The sequence below is a fragment of the Cavia porcellus genome, unplaced genomic scaffold (assembly GCF_034190915.1).
Source record: "Cavia porcellus strain 051 isolate PalLab524CR breed Dunkin Hartley unplaced genomic scaffold, mCavPor4.1 scaffold_2, whole genome shotgun sequence".
Lineage (NCBI taxonomy): Eukaryota > Metazoa > Chordata > Mammalia > Rodentia > Caviidae > Cavia > Cavia porcellus.
In genome coordinates this window covers 104,971,912-104,988,763 of record NW_026947485.1, presented here as the reverse complement: position 1 = coordinate 104,988,763, position 16,852 = coordinate 104,971,912, and the positions used below count along the sequence as shown (strand labels likewise).

Here is a 16,852-nt window from a genome sequence, read left to right as displayed (position 1 = left end):
TTTGATCTAAGATTTTAAAACAATTTTTATTAAAACTGTACAATAATTTACAAATAAGTAAAAATTCTCTGGTATATTGTAGGAATCACAATACAAAAATATGTGTAAAATTTTGTAGTGGGTCACCATACAAACCTAGTTTAGGCTTGTGAATACTGTTTAGCAGTGAACAGAATGTCACATGTTTAGAATGTTGTAATTAAGGAATTGCCTCAGAGAACACAAATACTGCCTGGCATATTGCCATAAGAAAACAAATCCTGTTAAGTTTTGCATAAATTGACAATAAAGCTTTTAAAAATATACAGTAAACAAATATATGCTTAGATACACATATTCACAATACGATTTTCCTGAGCCTAAACTTAAACCCATTACTTCGTAAAAACACACCATCTTAAGGTTTCAGTGATGGAGTGATGGCAAGTGCTGATGAGCTGTCAATGCCTGAAAGCCATTGTCACACCACCGCCTCCTGACTCCCAGTTAGTGTTCATAAGCCACGTAAGGCACTCAGGTTTCCTGAAGGCTACAGATTCTGCCAGGGCAGAGACCTTAAGTCACAACCATAGGCCTTCAATAAATGGAACTTAACCATGGAGACAAGGTAAACACCACATGGGTGTCCACAAAGGAATCTGTATTTTACATGGATTTCTAGCTTACACAAACTAAAACATTGCTCTGTCATTGTGCACACAGTGCGACCATGCCGTATGGATATGATATGGATGCTTATGTCTCGGGTACACAGTAAGTGTCCTTGACCACACTTCAGCATCCCTTTTTTTGTTTCCTCAGGGCGGTGCCTTTAAATCAGATTTCCCAGTATGAAGAGCTAGCAGTAAGAGCAAATGCTCAAGGAAATTTAGCCAGCTGTTGTTTGAATGAAAAAGAAGGTACATTCTGGGATTTAGAAAATGCACCTTATTTTTAAAACATATGAACTCTTCAGATGCTTACTGGTCAGCAAGAATGAGTGATAAAGGCTAATATTTGCTTTTCTTCTTCTTTTTTTTTTTTGGTCAAAACCCAGTTCTGATTTTGCAATCAGGTGAGAAGAAGGTGCTCTGACATATGAATGAAAACAATGATACCTAAGGCAAGGAATGGCATTCCAACTCAAAGTGTGCTTTCAGGAAGGTGGCAGGGATACAAATGCAGTTTGGTTCACAGGATATTATTTAAAACATTCATAGAGCCATTTTCCTTTCCTATGTACAGACTTTTTACATATAAACAATAACTTCGTAAGCATTGGTACATATTTACATGCTTTTCTTTCCTGTACAGTTTGTGTTTTTTTTTTTTTTTAATTACAGAACTGTGACTCAGAGTGTCTGGGGTGGATGGGATGGTATATGAAGTACTCCAGGCACACCAACATGTACAGTCATGATAACCCAACTAAACCAGAGGGATGTGAATTTGGGTGAGTCTCAAAAGCACATCTTTAGATCTGAATTGGTGACTTTTCTCTTGCAGGCTTATGCTGGAGCCCAGCCAGGAGCTTTCCCCAGGGGACGCAGGCTGGCAGGGGACCACGTGGAGTTTCAGCATGTTTCTTGGATGTCTGCATTGCAGAGTCCATCGGACCTTAACCCTATTGTACATCCATAGCTCCGTGGCAGCACTTATTAATGTAGGTTACTGTTTACCACTTAGTTATGAGTATGTTGCAAGAGGATGCAGCCATTAAAACCAGACAAAACTATGCACAGAGGAATACACAAGATTTCAGACTTGAGACAAACCTCAACATCGGGTTCAACTAGAGAGGCAGTAAACTGGGCCAGTGCCTTGTCCAAATGAATCACGGACTGTAGTTTAAATGACAGCAGAAAGGATAGGTCCTTCTTGGACAAGTGCAATTAATAGTACATTTCCCAGCAGAAATTCTGCACCCATTAAAGAAAAAGCATAGCTGTCTGATCCTATAAAGCATTCCCCAGATTTTGACCTAGGAAACCATGCCTGGTCCACTACATCTGCATCAGAGTGGAACATTTCTTCTGACACAAATATGAAATGAAGTTAATACTTCCAGACAACACAATCATTCCTCCCTCCTGCTACTGGTTTTTGTTTTTTAAATGCAATGCTGTAGGTTACACTCACACCTGGATGCATGTGGCACACCTAGTACATCAACTTTTAGGTGCCTCAAAAGGGCTCTTTTGTTTTTGGCTGTTCTCTGGTTGAGTTAGGACAATGCATGAACACATGTGCAGATGTACGTGCCTCTTCTAACTGCAGCACTGCGAGAACAACCTTAGACCACCAAAGATGTGATGAAGACAGAAGAACCTTTCAACTATGGAGTCAGGTTTCTCCAAGTTCCGGAAGACCTTCCTGGGTTGTGAACTGGATCATCCAGAAAAATGGAAATCACACTTAAAATTGCCTTCATTGATGCGCTGCTTTCTCTCTGAAAAAAAAAAAAAACAGTAGAAACAAATATTTCTTTACAGTGACATCTGAATCTTTCTTGAGGAATGTGTAGATCATGGCTGAAACTCAAAGTGGGGATCAAGAGAAATGCTGGGGTGAGGGGCAAGCTCTACTATACACAAAAGTGTGCCCATCCCAGGACACTGGCTTTGTGAACCCAGCACCAGCCAGGATGCCACATCTTGAGCCTCCAGTTGGAGAAACAAATGGCCCTCCAGGAGCACAAGTGCTTACAAAGGTGAGTCTGTGTTCCTCATAAGGCCGTCTGCAGAAGTGGCCTTGAATCTTCCTCAGTGTCCATGGCAGCTGTCCACATTCTGACCCGATTTTCATTTCTTCTCTTTACTAAAACTTGGGCCTCTGCTAGATCCTTATTTTTTTTCTTTTTACTTTTACATTTTAAAAAGTTTTTGGCAATTATTAAGGAGCTGCTAATGTTCCTTGTAAAAGGGGAGTTGGCCCTGACTGGACACAGAAGCAGGGCAGAGGAAAGGCAGGCAAGAGCCCTGGACAGTAGGAACTCCAGAGTTTCTAAGCTAGGAGAGGTTGAGGTTGTTTTTGTTTTGTTTTGTTCTTTGTTTTCTAACATAACTGCAAAATAGATGGTCTCATACAGAATGATAAACACGTAGGTTCCCCTCTGAACATGTACATTACAAAGCGAAAGTGTTGCAATTAAAATCACTCATTGTTCTCAGTGCCTTCAATTCATTTCTAAATAACTTGTCATCAGATCATCTATTTCTAGAATATTGAAGAGACTCTCCAATTCAGCCTTCTCATTTTGAAGAAATAAAAGCTGAAACCCCAAGAATAAAAATTATTTCCCAAAGTGACATGTCCAAGCTGATATCCCTCATCCTCCAACCCTACATCATTTTCTCTCTGAATTATATGAACAACTGTCCAGGATGTGAACTACGCATAGTAAATATGGGCCAGAAATTTTATCAAAAATAAAATTCAGTCCAGAGAAACACAGGCTGTGGTGATAGCTATGGAGGTAAAATGCAATTGGATGCCTGTGGTGCTTTGGTGTTTCACTAACACTGCAGGACTAGGGTCATTGGTTTGATGGTCGCTTCAGAGGATAATGGTACACATGTGACATCTAGGGGGATCTCCTTCTGAGGGTTGCAGCCATTGCTGATTCCCTATGGTCTTGTTTTGACAGTCCTATATCGTTTTCAATGTTTTGTTGGGTTGGGTTTTATTCTCTTTTGTTTTGATTATGTTAAATCTGATGGCAGGAGAAACTATTTCAAAGATAGCAAGATATATTATGGTAGCAATTTTGGATTTATTATTGGCTTGTTTTGAAATCCTTTATTGCATTCACTGTATTGTTTTTATTGTTTCTATTCTATTCTATTGTTTGATTTTCACTATACCTGAAGTTATCTGCAGCTATTTTGAAGACATCAAAAGGCATTACAGTAACTATTGTTGATTTTGTAATGATTTTAGGCCTGTACCTCTTACACGGCTTTGTTTTGATTGATTTTATTGTTTAATCCTCTTTAAAATAAAATTTGAAAAAATAATATTCGGAACTCTAAAACATCACTATCCAAATTGAAAGGATGATATAAGCGCGGTTAGTGACCTGTGATCACTTGATTGCTCTCCTGAGCGAGTTGCTTCCTACTTTGGTAACATACTCCATTCACTGTTTCCTGGACCCACTGCCCTGGTGGCGTAGAGACTGAGAGGCCAACAACTATCCTGTGGCAGTGTGAAATGTTGTGACAAGTGTAAGCACCTGAGAGCTACAGCTCCACCTCTCTGGAGGGTTGGAGTCTGATGCAATTTTAGTATTGGTCTGTGGCATGGGTGGGCCATAAAGTACAGGAATAAACTGATAATCAAACTCACAAATTTAATTCATTTTATGGTACTAAAATGAGTAGAGTAGATACAAGAGGACCACAGGGTGTTGGGCTGCACCATGACCCAGTGCTGGCAATGGGGTTGCCCTACCAACAGGCTCTAGGACACCAGAATATCTCCAAAAGTTGTAGAAGCTGCACCCGTTGGTAATGCATGTGATGGAACTGTGCATATGGATTACAAAAACAGTATTCTGATTTATGTCAAAACAGAGCTGGAGGATCAGGGCCCTGCCGTCTGTGTTTGTGCTGGGAATTTCCATGGGATCTCAGCTGTTGGGAAACACCAGGCTGTTGGCAGAGAAGACAGGCACCTTCTTGGGGCCCAAAGAGCTCAACTTGGATCAGAATTAACTACAGATGGTAACACCTCCGAAGGCCTGGGCCACACAGCCTTATTTGAGGCTTCCAGGCATATGCCCATGATATCCAGAGATAGGGTCCCATTCAGGATGAGACCCTATATCCTGGAACTTCACTCTCTTTCCCCAAACACTGTGTCCCAGAACCCACCCCCAAATAACCCATACATGTATCTGCACTATCAGCTACGGGATGCTGGAGTATGGGCTAAAAACAGCAACTTTCTTACAAGCTCTGTTTGTCCAATAAACTTTAGCCCAACTACACAGAACAAATGACAAATCTGTTTGGAGCTAAGGTCTTTGCATCCCAAGCTCTGATTTTGGGGAAATATCAAACAGATGACCTTTCCAGGCAGAGCTTCCTGCTCATGGTTTTTTATGGAGTCTTTTCATCAGCCCTACAGTGCTTTCATCTACTCCCTGCCTGCCATAGTCACTTTTGAGGTCATTCTCTCCAAGTTCCCATGGAGGAGAGCCCCCATGACCCCTTCAGATGTTGGCCAGCCCTTCCACCCCAGGATGCAGTCACATCTGCATTTTGATCCTGCAGCTGCCTAGTAAGTAAACAATAAAGTGGTGGCCATTTTTATGGAGTAGATGGCAGATAAGAGTGAGGGTCTGGGACCCCTGAGTGCTGTGATGGTAAATTTTATCAATTTAACTGGACTATGGGGTGCCCAGGCATTTGGCCAGACATTCTGGGTGCTATTGAAGATGTTCCTGAGTGATTATCACATCAGAATCAGTCAACTGACTGACCCAAGCAGATGGCCCTCCCCAGTGAGGGTGGTCTTCTCCTGTCCACTGATAGAGCCTGAAGAGAACAGAGGCTGAGCAAGTGTGATCCCTGCCTGTCTGCTATGGATTGAGACATAGATCTTTCCTGAAATTTGGGATCAGACTGAAATGTTGGCTCTCCTAGTTCTACGGTGTGTTGACTACAGGTCTTAGGCTTTGTGAACCTCCATAATTGTGTGAGCCAGTTCCTCATAAACAATATCTCTCTTCCTCCCATATACACATGTGTGAATGTGCACGTGTGCACACGTGCACACACACACACATACACACACACACACATGTCTTCTTGGTACAGTTTTTCTAGAGAGCCCTCACTAACACAGATGTTACTTCACTGACCACCACATTTCAAGGAGGTGGCCCCTTTTTAGAGCAGGAGGCCAGGCAGCTCCATGTCATACCTCTTGTGGCCACATGGCTAAGACAGGGCAGAGGCAGGACCTGAGCACAGACCTATATGATTCCATGTTTTAAACCCTACTGCTAAGTTTTTCTGATGTCTAACAGACCAACAAGACTCATAAGTCTATCAGTCCCATGGACACTGTTGGGAGGGGGCCTGAGGGCTTAAAATTCAAAACTGCATCTGAATATAACTTCAAGAAAACTTGAGCAGGAAAGAAAGAGACATGTTAGCCAAGAGCAAAGTGGTCTTCTCACAAAACCCAAAACCCAGGAAGGAGGCTCCCCCATTAGAAAGCCCACAGTTCTCTGGGTAGGGTCCTAGGAACCCTGGGAACTGGAGGAAAGACATCTTTCTGGGAGCCAGGCAGGCAGCCTGAAGGGGCAGAGTGAATAAATGGGTCAGGATCCATCATCCAGACTCAGGAGACGTTACTCAAACCTCAGAGACCAGCCTGTGGGATCCAAGCCAGGAGCAGGGAGGTATGGGGTGTCAGTGAGAATACAGAGATAGGACAAAGAGTACAGGCTCATAAAGTATGGATATAAGCTGATAATCAAAGTCATGAATTTAACTCATTTTATAAAATGAGTAGGAACAAGACGCCAAGAGGGTGTCCTGCCGAACCATGACCCTGACATCTTAGATTCCTCCTGAGTGCCCTGGACCGTACCAGTCAGTCCAGAGATAGGGAGAAAGGTCAAGGTGAGGTTTGAAGTCTCCCTTTGTGACCAGATATGGCAGAACTCTGCGACTCAGTGATTCCATCCAAAGCTCTGTCCAAAGGGATCTGGCCCAGCTCCAGGGCTTCCAGCAACTCCAGCAGCAGCGTGGGTATCTCAGCCCCCTTGCCTGCCTGCCTGGGATGACAGCCTGTTGCTTGTCAGTGGCCTCTGACCTCCCTGTAGCACTTCCTAAAAGGGCTGACAATTGTAATAGTGGATCCCTCCAGCTCAGAAGTGTCTCTGAAGCATTTGAGAGCCTCTCCTCTGAAATGGAATCCTTGGTGGGGGAGGTCTTCCTGTCTCCACTAGGCTCCATCTCAACTTTGATGCCTGCCAGCTGGCAGATACAGCTGCCTGATCCTTCTGCCCTGACCAGCCAGTTATCACGCTTTTGCAACTTTTCACTTCTCTGGCTTTGCTAAGTGCCACCCCCACTACGTCATCCTCCCTTTGAAATGCCCAAATTGCCCCTGCAGGACTCAGAAAAGACCTCAGACCTTTTTCTACTGTCAGTACTGAGAATAAAACTCATTTTCCATGTCCAGCTGTGCTATCTTTGACAAACTCTGCTAAGAGGGCAGATTAGCTGGAGGCAAGGTTGGAACCGACTGGAATGTGGGTAGGCTGGGAAGGCTAAGGGAAGCCTTGCAGGGATGTGGAGATAATTATTGAAGAAAAGCTTCCCAAACCCCTTGAGAGCTTAAAATTCCAAACTACATCAAATATAGCATCAATAAAATTTAAACAGAAAAAAATAGGCCATTTTAGCCAAGATGAAAATGATCTTTTCACAAATTCCAACCCACAGAAAGAGGCTCCCCCATTAGAAAGTCCACAGTTCTCCAAATAGCGTCCCAGGAACCCTGAGAGCTGCAGCGTTTGTCCTTATGTCCTCCTAGCTCAGGCCCCTTGGGTGGGAGCCACAGTCCCACTCTTGCCACCTCCCCTACTGGTTAAGAAAGCAGTAACCATGTTACCCTACCACAGACAGTGCAGACCCCTACGTTAGCCCTGGGGAGGCAGCCCCCCCCACCCCGTCCACCAAGGGCCAATACACTGCAGTGTTCCACATCAAACTGTGCCCAGAGAGCAAACACCCTGCTGATATGAGAACAAAGAGGAATCAAAATGCAGTAGAAGCCATTTGATTCATTTAGGAACCAAAGGCTGGGGTCTAACATCTTTCCTGAAAAGGCACAGAACCACAGGCAGACATCCCTGTGATAAGGTGCTCCATGCTGAGTCTCAGGACTCAACATTTCCAATCACATTCCTCCCCTTGGGCACAGAGCGCCAGCCTTCTTGGTCTCAGCAGTGGCCTGAGACCTTGAAGCCATGTCCTACTGGGCTGACTACAGACTACAGAGCAGGTCCTAGGCCCTGATCTCAGCCTGTTGATGTTCCCCGCCTTCCAAAAGCACAGTTACTACTGGTTTTATCCATCCTTTGATGGCATCTGACACCACAATCTCTGCTGACTCAGCTTGGTGCTGAATGTGTGATGTGGGCTGGGACAGGGTGCTTAGGAGAGCTCTCTGCATCAAAATTTGCCATCAAAAGTCCCCTCAGGGAGTCTGGTCTTGCCTAGGTTCACTGTTATGAGAAGAAAAGAAGTTTTTGTGTGACAAGAGGTTCTTGATGCTTGGGACTCCTCAAATCAGCAGGGGAGGTGGGTTTGGGAGGGACTCAGGGTGCCTAGGATGGGAAGTAAGGGAGGACAAGGGCCCAGTCTGAGGGCCTCTGTGGATGCAGGGGGCCCATCACCTTCTTCTAATTCCCTTCAGAGTGCTGGTCCACAGCCTGGGGTGAGCAGAGGCTGTGACCTGAGTCAGGCTGTGGGCTCCCTGGCTGTCCCCTGGACAGGCCTGCGGGCAGCCACTGGTCAGAAGTGGGGGGTCTCAGCCTAAAGAGATGGCATCTGTGATGCTAGCATTCTGTGCAGCGTGGCTCAGGGGGCACTCGGCTATCTGACTGCACACTCTTCTGCGGAGTCTGCGAGGCACAACACTTTGAAGCAGTGGTCACAGTAAAGCAGAGGACCCAGTGAGGGTGACCTCATCCAGTCCACTGAAGGCCTGATAGCAAAAAAGGGCATCAAATGAATTTCCTCTGACTGCAGAGCTGGATCTGAGACACCAGACCTCTCTGGCCACTGCAGTAGTATTTATCTACTCATTCCGTGAGTGTCCAGCTTGGAGACAGATCATGGAGCTCCTTATCATCTGTACTCATATGAGCCAATTCCTCCTAATAAATATTGTTCTGGACATACAGCTGCATGCTCTCCCAGGAATGTTCTCTCCAACTGGCCTGGCTGTTCTAGGACACTCCTGCTTTTCTCTCAGAAGCCAAAGATACAAGTTCCAGGAAACCCACCCAGCCATCTCTCTCCACATTGGCTACTGCCACAGATGGAGCCTGAAACTTTGAGAAACTCACTTAAGATTCCAAGTGACAATCTTGAGTGAGAAATGTGACAGCCCATCTTCAAGGCCCGCCTCTTCCCACGGAGCTGGGCAGGTAAGTTGTGGGCATGTGATGAAGCCATGTGGCAGAGCGTGTGGGGCTGTGTCTGCAGGAAGGGAGGGGACAAATCCAGGGGCAAAAGTGGCAAAAGTAGAGGCTTCTAGGGCCTTGTTTCTTGCACAGCCATCAGCCAAGGGTGGTGCCACTCACTGGTTCTAACCACACTCTCACCTGGCAACCATCTGAGCACCCAGGACACCCTAGAATCCACATCAGCCCAGAGAAACCAGTGCCAGGGACCAGCAGGATGTCTGAGAGACATCCCATCCAAGTCTGAAGGTATTAGGTACCAGCTCAGCCCCATTCCTCATGGAGAGATGAACCGGCTTGATCTGATATGAGGATCATTGTGTGGAACAGAATTCACCATCCACTCTCCCAGGCTTCTTCCTGACCACACATGACCCACCACGTGCACAGGAGAGCACACACTCAGCCAAGTGCATGGGTACACACAAGTACCAATGCACAGGAGCAGACACATGCATGTACACATCAAGGTAGAGATACAGTGTGCACATACTTTCCTGTTCACCACTGGTTCTTGGTTCATTTCCTTTCTGGGTTGCAAGCAGCTGCTTGCAGTCCTACTTGAGGGTGCCTATCTTTTCTTTTCTTTCTTTTTTATTCTAACTATCTTTTCTGAGGCTGACTTCTCTAGTAATGACATGTTTTATTAATGGCCTCACGGTCATGCCTGTGAAAGGATCCATTATTGCTCTGACCAAGATGGCTACATTATAGATGGCCAGACAGCTGGCCCGCAGGCCATAAGCTTCTGGTTGAAAAGAATGAATCAGACAATACAGCAATGAAAGGGGGAGGGGATACCCTCTGTTTCCAGCCAGTTACTCGATTTCTGTCTAAGATTTTGTGCAAATCACCCAGTAACATTTGAAAAATATCACTGCTATGTAGTAAAAACAGAGAGATTCTAACAAAGAACAAAAATAAAAGCCCTAAAGCTGAGAGCAATTGGAAAAGGGGCTGCAGGGTTTCCTGAAGTTGGACACTGGCATCCATGCAAACCAGAGTTTTGGCTCCTGAGTGTGCACCCAGAAGAAATATCCATGCGAGCATGCATCTAGCAGGAATGTGATGTCTTACAGTGAAGTCACATATTCTAATAGTATCACGGGGTGAACCTCAGCACAGTAACATTAAGTGCAAGAAGAATACTTCAAAAGGTACCTTTGTAATGAAGAAATCAAATCTAAAAAACCCCCACAGTGTTCACACACACAAAGCAGATGGGGTGTGTCCAGGTCAGTTCACATGGTGAGAGGCGGATGCTGGGTGCAGATGGTAGACATACAGAGGTCACAGATGTGAGAGACACGTCACCAAGTGGGCTGTTTCCACCAGTGGCAAGACTGAAGCAAACACCAGCCTCAGAACAGGCCAACTCTGTAGCAAGAATTCAGCTCCTGTGAGGCTGGGGGTGTGGCTCATTGGTAGGGTACTTACCAAGCCCTGGGTTTGGTTCCCAGCACTGAAGAGAAAGAAAGAGTGGTGGAGAGGGAGAAAGAAAGAGAAAAGGAAGGAGGCAGGAAAGATACTGACAGAACAGAAACTCACCAGCTCCTGTGATGAACAAGGGAGAGGGCTGGAGCTGGCCATGCCAGCCCACTGAGTGAAACACAAATGCCGCATGCCCACATCGCTGCCTGGCTGCCCAGCAGTGGGGTGCTGCAGGCAGCCACCATCAGACACACACACTTCCTCACACTGCACTGCTGGATAGAGCCAAGGCTGGCAAAGCTGCCTGGGTAGGCTAGCCCTGAGTGTGGAACCTGTGGGGCACTGCAGGACCTCTGAACAGAGCCCGAGTTAGTTGGTACCTGGTGTCTGAGAGACATCCTATCTCAAGAGTCCCCTGTCCCTAGTGCCAAGAAAGCCAAGCAGTACCTGTGCATTCCCCCAAAATATCCAAGCCTCAAAGACTATGACACAACAGCCTCAAAGACTAACTGCATATGTAGATGAAACTTTCTAAACAGTTCATTTCCTTTTTTCTTTAAACAATATATACAATATTATGTAAGAAGAAATTTCTTTGGGTTATGATGAAGAATATAATAGCTATTTTTAGACATTGATGCACAATGCATATTAACTGTGGATGTATTCTGAACAAGAGCACCTTATCCCTGGATTTCAAATATGACAATGCAGCCATCATTTCTGGCCTGTCTGAGCCATAGCACAGTGTAAGCTGCCTGTGACCGAGCTTCGAAGGCGAGGCTGCTCATTGGCATTCAGGCACTGGCTCTGTTAGGAGCTGTAAATCTGAGTTTGCTGACAGTTGATGTAATGCACTTCCAGCTCCCAGACCCCGAGCTCGAACAAGCACTGTCCTTGGAGACCCAGCCCCATCCTCAGAATCAACCACGGACCCCATAGTCTGGCTCTGTCAGTAGGAAGACACCAAGGGCAGCAGCTCTCTCACCCCTCTGCTTCCCAGTGGGCGGCAGTGCAGGGGGGGCATTCCAGCCAGGACGTGTCCACCCCTAGGACTGGGCTTGGTGCAGCCAAGCAGAAAGGCTTAATCAGGGGAGGAAGAGTTCTATACAATGGCGGTGGGGGACAAAGACACAGAGAAACAGACATCCATACTGTTCCTATAAGCAAAAATTAGCTCAGAATGAATCACAGCTATTTTAAATGCAAGATACAAAATTGTAACATTCTAGAAGAAGACATTTTTAACTTGCAGTAAGGCAATGTTTTTGTTTGTTTTCTTTGACACCAAAAACCCACAAACTATTATGGAAGTTAATAAATTAGGCTTCATCAAAATTAAGAACTCCTTTTTACAAGACACTTAACAAAAAGGCAGAAGAGGAACTTGGAAAAAGTCTTTGAATAGACGCCTCACAAAGAAAACAGGTTGTTGGAAAATCAATACCAAAAAAGGGCTCAGCATAATTGGTAAATCTGACAGTTAATGTGCTAACATACTTCAAGCTTTGAAACCAATTAAAAATACCAATTAAAAACCAGACAAGATACCACTACACCCCTATTAGAATAGACCCCCCCCCCAAAAAAAACCCCACCAAACTAAAAACAACTCAAAACCCATGTTGAGTATCATTGAGGATGTGGAACAATAGGAAAATTTGTACTCTGGTAGGAATGAAAAATACTGTGAAAAAGTTTCTTATAAAATAAAATACATGCTTATCATAAGAGCCAAAAATCTCAATCTTAGATCTTACCCAAGAGAAATAAGAGCTGACATTGTGAAAACCTACACACAAATGTTTGTAGCAGTTCTACTGGTAATAACCCCAAACTGGACACAATTAGACGCCCTTCCCTTAGGAAGCGGCTACAAGGCAACACCGCATGTCCTCGGAGTGCTGCTCAGGAACAAAAAAGAACTCGCTGCCAGCTCACACAGCAGCATGAAGAATCCTGAAGTGGACTTCGCTAAATGAACAAGGTCAGATCCCAAAGTTATGTAGTATGTGATTCATTCACAAGACTTGGAACCAGCAAAACTGAAAGGATGGAAAACAGATCAAGGCTGCCAGAGGAGGGCTGGTGGGATAGGTATGATGCAGAGGAGGGCAAGAGAGAGGCAGGGCACTGGTCTGTGTGTCAGGATTGTGGGGGAGGATTTGTGCACTGTGCATGTATCAAAACCCGAAGAACCACAACCAACACAGCATAGACAGGAAACTTTACCATGCACAAGTTTAATTTAAAAATCAATATGTGGTGTAAATAGAATAAGGGCCATAACAAAGGAACCTGTTTTATGAGCAAGTAGCATACGTATCTTTCAGAAAGTAGGAAAGAAAAGGACAGAATTAAGTTATTTTGGAGAATGATATTTTATCTGGACACTGTAAGACTACGGACAAACAGAAGTTTACACAAATACTCTAGTTAGAGAATTTGTCTCTTACAGGAAATGGGTTAGCAATTTTGAAGTGACTCTGTGCATATACTAGGGTGGAACAAATCGGCAAATATATTGCAGACAGTGAAAGCCACCACCATCAAAGGAAGAATCTGTAAGAAAGGCAGAAAAAGAGAACAACAGTTGTACTGTTGGTCTGCAACTGGACACATCATTATGCACTCATGGTCTTATAGGAGATGACACAGTAGATGAGATACATAGATAAATAGATATTTTTAATGGATAGCTAAAGATGTAGAGAGACAGCGAGTGGATGGATCACAGGTAGATGACGGGTGAATAAATGATGGGTAAATAGCTCACTAGACAAACGGATGAGGGGGTGCGTGTAAGTTAGAACGTGTACCTATATCTCCAGCCTCTGTCCCTGAGAGGGCCTGGAGATGATGTCACCACTGAACACACCCAGGTCTAGAGATATTGGTTTCTAGATACTATTCTCCAACAAATGGAACCAGCAGTTGTCGGTGAAAGAGTAAATTCTAGGCCCGGTGCAGGGCCAATACAAGACATTGTGGTGATGAAATATAAGGAAGGAGCAAACCAGAGACACAGGTACCAACCTGGAAAAACACTCCAAAGCTCCAGTTGTAGCCTTTAAGCAGTAAAATACTTAGTGACTGCATTGGATTATAATCCATGGAATAAATTATATAGCTACAAGACCATGCAGATAGTAATAACTGGATAAATACAGAAATAAGAAAGAAGGGACAGGCCCTCTTTACTTCAAGATTCTACTTACTAAAATGCAAAGAATGGGGATAGAAAGTCCCATGAGAACTGCCCAGTCATCCTTGTTTCAGGCAAAATCCACTAGTGGATTTGCTAAAATTAGTGGGCAAAATTTTAGAAAAAAGAATATTTGCACGATCTGGATGCATCTCTCCTTACTACCTACGTTAAGTACCAAGCGTACCTTTGAGGTGGAGAAGTAGACCGGCTTCCCTTTAAAAACAAAGCCATCAAAGAGAAAATGTGATGAACTCAAGTGCTCCCTCAAGTGGTATGTGAAAGTCATAACCCCGAAGTATTCTTACCAAAAATGCCTAATTCCAAGCTTAATCATGAGGAAGAATGGGAAAAATCAAATTTTAAGGGATATTCTGATTCCTTCTCATCAAAGTGTTAAGGTCAGGGATAATGGAGGGAAAACTATAGGACTGTCACTGATCGAAGAGATGGAGATGTCCTTCAAACTCAGGCCGGTGACTGATGACCTGATCATCACAAAAGAAAACCCCAGAAAGACAGACAGCAGCCTCAGCTCCAAACCCAAGCAGGAGCCTCAGGAGATGACTCTGCTCCCCTCACCTGGCTGAACACACAGTCAGGGGCATTTCCAGTACCAGCAACCTGCCCTGAGGAGCTGTTGGGCAGTGACAGCCTTTTGTCCACTGGTCCTGTTCCTGTCCTATCAGAAGTGATTACTGGACCATGATGACCCAGCCCTTATTGAGCATCCAGAGCGGCTGCTGCTGCCTGGTGCCAGTGGGTGGCTTGGTTCCAAACGGCATGGGTCCTTTTCTTTCTACATGATCTAGTGTTTCAGTGCTATGGCTCTGATCCTTAAATGATGGTGGCTTGGCTGGGAGACAATTCCCTTCACCCTGTACTATCTCCATGCCAGATCTAGGACTGAGTCCTTCTCCAAAGAACACTGGAAAATGCTCACCTTTTGAGGTTCACTGATCTTGGCCCAGGCTTTTTTGCAGATGTCAGCTCCTGAGCCTAAAGGTGACTGTCCTGTCCATCTCCCCCATGCTTGTAACACTCTACTGTCTTTCCCTGATTACTGTATGGCTTCTCTGCCCTGACCACTACAAAGTGAGCATCCCAAGAGTTTGATTCACCTCTGGGTCCAGGACCCACAAAATGATTCTGAACAGGGAAGCTCTCGCCGATGTCCAGGTCCTAGAGATAGGGGAGGAGCATCTGTGAGTGGGGCTTAGCCTGCCCCACCTCCATCCTTTCTTCCCTGGGCCTTGATCCCTCCTCTTGGAACCTGCTCAGGCTTTGGGAACAGAGTGGCTTTCCAAGTCTCTGTGCTCCACCTGCCCCACACACTGTAAGTGGAAGCCAAAGCCTGGCTTGCAGGAGATGGAGAATGAGCTACCAATGGGACAGGTGTGCTTGGCCACTTTGGGAACCTCCCTAGTTGGTCTGAGGGCATGTGTGTGGCACAGTGCTGATCTGTGTTTAATGTCCTTTGCCTGACTACAGGTGACCTTTGAAGCCTGAAGCACGATAATTTGAGAGTGAGATGCCTTGCCTAGCGATTAGAAGCACACAGGCTTTTGCAGAAGTTCTAAAAAGCAGAGCTGAGTGACTGGCAGTCATTGGGAGACAAAGTAGATCAGTGCTTGTTAAGCTAGAGCGCCCTCGTGTGGCTTATGGTGGCATCGCTGGGACACTCTGACTACCTCCTCCCTTCTAGAGCAAATCTCTCCATGAGCTTTCTGGCTGGGGTTGTGCCCATGCACTGAGGGACACAGGGGCCACATACTGCCCTGTACCCGGGGTCTGGTTCAAACTCATGACTATGCTTTTAGGCAAGATGTATCTCTACAAACACGTGCCAGAAACGATGAAAAATGAGGAAATGTCACCGACCCCTCTGAATAGGCAGGTCGTCAATTCTCCTGCTGTTTTCACACCAAGGTGCCTCTGAGGGAACAGTCGCACAGGCCACCCTGGAATCCCCCGGGCAGCCTTTACCAGTGGCCCTTCAATGGGGTGTGAGTGGGGAGGTGCAGCATTCCCTGAGGAATGTATGAATCCCACACAAACAATGGAGGAAATCCACTTATAAAGACAAGCTCAGTGACAAGGGTGTCCCGCCCACGTCCTGAGCCTCAGTTCCTGCTGGGGGGCTTACCAGAGTGGACAGACAGACAGAGTGGGCAACACAGAGTCCTGCACGTGGGTGAACAGTCACACTCATGTCCACAGGAACTGGGAAATCATACACACAGGAGAAAGGACTTCGATGGGCCAGACGGGATTTCTCTCTTTTCCTTTTTTTCTTCAACTTGGGGCAATCAGCTGGGCTTGCAGTGTGTAGTGTCCAGAGCTCCTTCCCCATCACTGCACATCCTACAGCCCCACCTCCAGCTCTCACTTTGCTCCACGGGAAATTCCAGGCTCTGCCCCATCAGCTGGGACGCTCGCCACCCTACCAGAGAGGCCACCATACCTCTCAGGGGCTCAGAAGGACCGTGCTGAGTGGGCCACAGCTGGACACATCCTTCAGGAAAACTCTTTTCTATGGCTTGGAGGTATAGTTCTCAGCTTCCCTGCATGAGGAACCTGAGGAGGGGAGTGGGGAGGACTTTGAAGGGAGTCCCCCCCCGCCGACCTTTTCTTATCAGGGCCCAGTCCCAAAGAACTATGCAACCATGAGAATCTGAATTTATAACACATGTTAAGTGTGTAGTGGCGGGAAAGTGTTGTTTTTTGTCGGACAGTAGCTGCTTTTGCAACCCACAGAGCAGGGCAGGAGTGGGCAGATTGCTGGGGAAATGCCTTCTGTTTGGGGGAAGGGGAGGAAGGTGCCTTGCTGTTCAGCACAGCACAGCCTGCAGAGCACAGCAAAGGCCCTGTGTAGGGGTGCAGGGCCCCAGGGAGAATATTCCATGAGATAGAGGAAGGCTTTTCCTTTTTTGAGGGATCTGGGAGAAGAGTGGGGCTGGAGCCCATCTTAGCAGAAACAGGCAGGTGCAGTGGGGGCCAGATGTGCACAGACCATGGTCCAAAGG

At 45.8% G+C, this 16,852-nt stretch overlaps 1 protein-coding gene across 25 annotated transcripts in view; it reads right to left on the bottom strand.

Moving 5' to 3' along the window:
• The window catches only part of Jakmip3 (Janus kinase and microtubule interacting protein 3), a 158,259-nt gene continuing 141,407 nt past the window's right edge, over positions 1–16,852 (bottom strand). For all 25 annotated transcript variants that reach the window (XM_063244962.1, XM_063244963.1, XM_063244961.1 and 22 more), the window contains one exon: positions 1–2,428. The gene's annotated coding sequence lies outside the window, so the exon portion shown is untranslated. The remainder of the gene's footprint in view (positions 2,429–16,852) is intronic.